The 5,907-nt window shown below is 46.1% G+C and overlaps 1 pseudogene; it reads left to right on the forward strand.

The window, feature by feature from the left end:
* The first annotated feature begins 5,220 nt into the window (after positions 1-5,220).
* LOC121146988 lies at positions 5,221-5,642 on the forward strand (annotated as a pseudogene).
* Positions 5,643-5,907: the final 265 nt, after the last annotated feature.

A 5,907-nucleotide genomic window follows, 5' to 3' on the forward strand; every position in this document is an offset into this window, starting at 1 on the left:
TATTGAAAAGGCAGATTTAAAGAGATACAGAGAGAAAAATTTTCCATCTGCTGATTCATTCCCCACGTGGCTGCAATGGCCAGACCTAAGCCTATCCGAAGCCAGGAACCAGAAGCCTCTTCCAGGTCTCCCACGCAGGTGCATGGTCCCATTGCTATGGGCTGTGCTTGACGACTTTCCCAGGCCACAAGCAAGGAGCTGGATGGGAAGTGATAAACGGGATACAAACCTGCACCCAAATGGGATCCTGGTGTGAGCAAAACGAGGATCTTAGTCACTAGGCTATCACGCCAGCCTCACAGGAAATGCTACTTTTGATTTCTCCCCATACTTGAAACCTCAATTTAAAAAACGAGTCAATGAGGCCACCTATCCAGGAAGAAAGCCATCTGTCAACCCTTCCTTATTCTACTGGAAACTTTGTCAAGTGGCTCTGAAGTCACAGCATAGAATTCAAAATCAACCCATTACATTGATTATTACATTTTTTTGATACAGAGGGGAAGGGTTTTCATTTGTTTCACCTTCAAGTCCTGCACTCTTTGGCTCATGTTCTCTATGAGTCTATAGCCTCAGGTTCTGCCTGCTGTGCTCCGTATCAGAAAGTGCATTCCTTCCAATTGAAACTGCCTGCTCATAGCAGTAATTCTGCTCATCCTTTACACAGACATGGCCACTTACTGGAAAAGACCCAACTCAAGGGTAGTTCCCCACAGCCTGTGTCTGACTACGCAAAAAATTCCTCCTGCAATATGAAGGAGCCCAGTTAAGCTGAGGCTTCCAAAACACATGACAGAGAATGCAGAGAGGACTGAAAAGAGGAAAGACACCAGAAGACAAAATCTAGGTCCTAGGTATTACAATAAACTTCTTTATCTTAAGTGTATCTGAGGGGCAACGCTATGGCATGGCAGATGAAGTCACTATCTATAGCAACAGCATTCCTTATAGGCTCCATTTCAACATCTGGGTGCACCACTTCCCATCCAGATCCCTGCTAATGTGCCTGGAAAAAGTACCAGAACATGATTCAAATGCTTGGGACTCTACATCCATGTGCAAGACCCAAAAGAAGCTCCTGTCTCAAAAGCAGCTCAGTTCTGGCCATCATGGCCATTTGGGGAGTGAACCAGCAGATGGAAGATCTCTTTTCTGTCTCTCCTTATCTCTGTAAATCTGCCTTTACAATAAAAGTAAATTAATTTTTAAAAAACACAAGAAGAAAGAGACAGTCACTTGGCACATCAGTCAAGATGCCATTTGGACACCTGTACCTCACATCAGTGTGCATGGGTGTGCATGGGTTCAAGACTCTGCTTCCAGTGCCAGCACTCCTGTTAACATGCTGGCATGCACTCTGGAAAACAGCAAGTTAGGATTCAACTGTTTAATTCCTGCCACTTTTACAAGAGATCTGGATTAGGTTCTGGGCTCCTACTTTTGCCCTGACCCAATTCTGTTGTTACAGCCATTTGAGAAGTGAGCCTACATATGAGACCTCTCTATATCTATCTCTCTCTCTCTCTCTCTCTCTCTCTTTGTCTTTAAAATAAAGATATTTTTAAACCTGCCTGGACAGAACGGCACCCACCAGCATGTATGTGGGCTAGATAATGGACCCACGTGGGTTGAACTAAGCTTCAATGCCCACTGACGTATAGAAGAGCTGAATGGGATGCGGGATAGACTGAATAAGTCTGTGGTACGTATGGGCAAGCATGGGAACCAGGGCAGGGAGCGAGCCTGGTGGGGATTATTGCGGATCACTTCTACTAGTCTGCAGCTCCCACTGGTTTATGTGAAGGCAGAATGTGTGCTGGGCAGAATCAGGCTGGACTGCAACACCCATTGGTTCGCATGGAAGATGGCTAGAAACAGAACTGACGCAGCAATTGCAACCAACAGCTGATTGGAGGCGACAAACTGTGCCAGGCCCTATAGTGGCAAGTACACACAAAAATCTGGTCTGGGATCACCTCAGAAGAAGTTTCTTTGGGTATCTCCCCAATCAAACTGCAGGACTCAGAACCCCAACCACGAAGAGAAGTTCAGGTTCCATGGCCTGCCATGGAGTGCAAGTGTCAGAGTCAAGCCTCCTAAGAGGCTCAGACAGAACAGTGGACAGCATATTCAGTTGCACATAGAGGATATGACAGTCCACTGGAACCTGCAGAGGACACCTGGCACCACAACAGAGGACAAAGGACAGAACAAATCAATCAACTACCCCAGCAATGTGTTGGCAGTGAAACTCTGGGCAAATGGGGACTCTAAGGTGGACTATGTTAGCCAGTGGATTCTGCAGCGATTTCACCATGCTTGGAATAGTGAGACTGGCAGCGATTCATAACTGTTGAATTATCAAAACCACTTGAGCAGGAGCCTCGGGGCATGCCCCACACTGGGGAGCTGGAATAGGTGGGAGGCTAAATGGGACTTTTCCCTTTATCTTCCCCTTTACCCCAGATACAGAAAAAAAAAAGCAATAAAGTGGAAAAAAAGTCTAGTGCAAGTTGACATGATAAACAGATCCCTCCTAAATATCTTACTTATGCACAAACATGCTGAAAATCTACCACACTTCATATTGCCCATTCCATTACCTTCTAGGTTTTAATTTGTTTATTTGAGAGGCAAAGGAGCAGATTTGAGATGACATGCCTGCCTGCTAAGACACTTACACATGCCCCTCAAAAAATATTAGGGATGGGTCTGCAGTTGGGAGCTGGGCATTCGATCCAGGTCTCCCTTATAGGTGGCAAGTACCCAATCACCAGAGTCATCATCACTCTAAGGTGTCATCAAATGACCATCCCTACCCCCAGTTGCTGATGTAGTTTGACAGCAAAGAGCAGCTCCCCTCGCTCTCCTCTCCAGCAGACACAGAAAAAAAAAAAAAAAAAAGGAAAGGAAGAAGCATTTGTCAACCTTTCTGCATATCTGACTTTCAGCACCCTAATCAGGGCTCACATGGACATAAAAACAGCACAGTGTGATAACTCAATGGCTAAATGCCCATCTTGCAAATGCCAGGATCCCATGTGGGCTCCAGTGCATGTCCAAGCCAATCCACTTTGCATCCAGCTCCCTGTTTATGGCCTTAGAAAGCAGTGGAAGATGGCTCTAAGCCTTGGGACCCGCAACCACATGAGAGACCCAGAAGAAGCTCTTAGCTGCTGGCTCCTGGCTTTGGATTGGCTCAGCAATTGCATAGCCATTTGCAGAGTGAACCAGTGGATGGAGGATCTTCCTCCCTGCCTCTCCTTCTCTTTGTAAATTTGACTTTCCAGTAAAAAAGAACAAGAAGAAATCTTTTAAAAATATATTAAAAAGAAAATTAAAAATTAAAAAACCTACCTGTGACTTAAGAACACTGACTACTAAGGAGTGCTAACCTTAGAATAAGAGAAAAGCTTACAAAAGCATCACATCAAAAGATACATGATTTCTTTCTTAAGTCAGTCCATCACCTGTTATTTATCTCTATAAACCTGTATACCAATGTCATAGGCGTCAGTTGGAGAATATCTGTGTTATGGATGAAGTGTGGCTTTCTTCACCATGGTATACCCAGTGTTACTACCATATCTCAGGCTTTCTTTCACCTTTTCGGGTTCTGTCTGAGAAAGAGCCCCAACCATTAACCATCAATGGAAATGTCTTATTCAAACTGCCACAGGCATGTCAGGGAAAAGAAGCATGGAAAAGTGAGTAGTAAGAACAGATCAAACTTCCAACCAGGAGTCCACATGTGCAAATTCCACCATCATTTGCATTCACAGCCCACAGAACTTCCTTGAGGGATTTCTCCCTAGAGCAAGCAACTATTTCAAAAAAGCTACAATGGAAGTTACTTGCTGTAAGACAATATAGTTTTAAAGCCTCCCTTCCTGTACTTGTGTTTATTGTGCTCATGCTTTATTGCATCAGCTTGGTGTCAAGTGAGCATTCTGCAGCTCAGCACCATCATCTCAGGTAATGCATGTTTCCAATTGCTCTCAAGTGGAGCCATATTTTCTACAAAATCACATGAAAGGCAACTTGAATTCTCTGACAAATCATTCATAACCTTTTCAGAAGACTCAAATAAATCCCATCAAATATTTTTTAGAAGCAGAATAAGATGGTTAATTTCACATTTAAAAAAATACATATTGGGCCCGGCGCGGTGGCGCAAGTGGTTAAAGGTCCTCGCCTTGCACGCCCGGGATTCCATATGGGCGCCGGTTCTAATCCCGGCAGCCCCGCTTCCCTTCCAGCTCCCTGCCTGTGGCCTGGGAAAGCAGTCGAGGATGGCCCAAAGCTTTGGGAACCTGCACCCACGTGGGAGACCTGGAAGAGGCTCCTGGCTTCGGATCGGCATAGTATCGGCCTGTTGCGCTCACTTGGGGAGTGAATCATCGGACGGAAGATCTTCCTCTCTGTCTCTCCTCTCTGTATATCCGCCTTTTCAATGGAAAAATAATAAAAATAAATCTTAAAAAAAAATACATATTTAGAGCTTGGCATTATAGCCTAGTGGGTGAAGTCCACGCTTTGTACATGCCAGGATCCCATATGGGCACCAGTTTAATCCCAGGAACCCTGCTTCCCATCCAGCTCCCTGTGTGTGCCTGGGAAATCACTCAAGGAGAGCCCAAAGCCTTGGAACCCTGCACTGGCGTGGGAGACCCAGAGGAAGCTCCTGGCTTCTAGCTTCAAATTGGCTCAGCTCCAGCCTTTGTAGCCTTCTGTCTCTCTCCCTCTCTGTATACCTGTGTTTCCAATAAAAATATATAAATCTTTTAAAAAGCCCAGCACGGTGGCCTAATGGCTAAAGTCCTCGCCTTGAACACACCAGGATCCCATATGGGTGCTGGTTCTAATCCCAGCAGCTCCACTTCCCATCCAGCGCCCTGCTTGTGGCCTGGGAAGGCAGTCAAGGACGGCCCAAAGCCTTGGGACCCTGCACCCGTGTGGGAGACCCAGAGGAAGTTACTGGATCCTGGCTCCAGATCGTTACAGCAACAGCCATTGCGCTCACTTGGGAAGTGAACCATCGGACGGAAGATCTTCCTCTCTGTCTCTCCTCTCTGTATATCTGACTTTGTAATAAAAAATAAATAAGTCTTAAAAGTGAGAGAGAGAGGAGGAGGAGGAGTCTGTTTTTTTAAAAAAATGTATTTATGCCTTCTCTTGCTCAGCACTACCTCCTGTGGTGGCAGCCTTCTTCCTGGCAACATGGCCGCCCTCAGACCCTGGATGAAGCTGAGGACCAAGAGCTTCATCCTGCACCAGTCAGACCATGATGTCACGATCAAGCAAAACCCCAAGGCAATGACAACAGGGTGTTGCGGAGGTTCAAGGGACAGATCCTGATGCCCAATATCAGCTACAGGGGCAACAAGACCAAGCACATGCTGCCGAGCGGCTTCTGCCAGTTCCTGGTACACAATGTCAAGGAGCTGGAGGTGCTACTGGTGTGCAAGGAACGTTACTGTGCAGAGATTGCTCACAATGTCTCCTACAGGAACTGCAAAGCCATGGGGGAAAGAGCAACCCAGTTGGCCATCCAAGTAGCCAACCTCAATGCCAGGCTGCACAGTGAAGAAAATGAATAGCCAGCTTGATTTGGTGCACATTTTATTTGTGTTTAAGTAAAACCTTGAAAGCCACAAAATCAAACAAAAATATTTATTTAAACGAGTGACAGAGGAGTAAATTAGTGGAGGATGGCCCAAGGCTTTGACCCTGCACCCACATGGGAGATCTGGAAGAAGCTTCTGACTCCTGGCTTTAGACTGGCTCATCGGGAGGCCAATCCCTGATTGGGGAGCTAGTTGGGAAATAAGGCAACTGCAACATGAAGCGGCACCCATATACAATGCCCTGGTGCTTGCAGACTAGCCTGCTGAGCAGGTCATGCTG

The sequence above is a fragment of the Ochotona curzoniae genome, unplaced genomic scaffold (assembly GCF_017591425.1).
Source record: "Ochotona curzoniae isolate NIBS_2020 unplaced genomic scaffold, NIBS_Ocur_1.0 scaffold_4506, whole genome shotgun sequence".
NCBI classification, from domain to species: Eukaryota; Metazoa; Chordata; class Mammalia; order Lagomorpha; family Ochotonidae; genus Ochotona; species Ochotona curzoniae.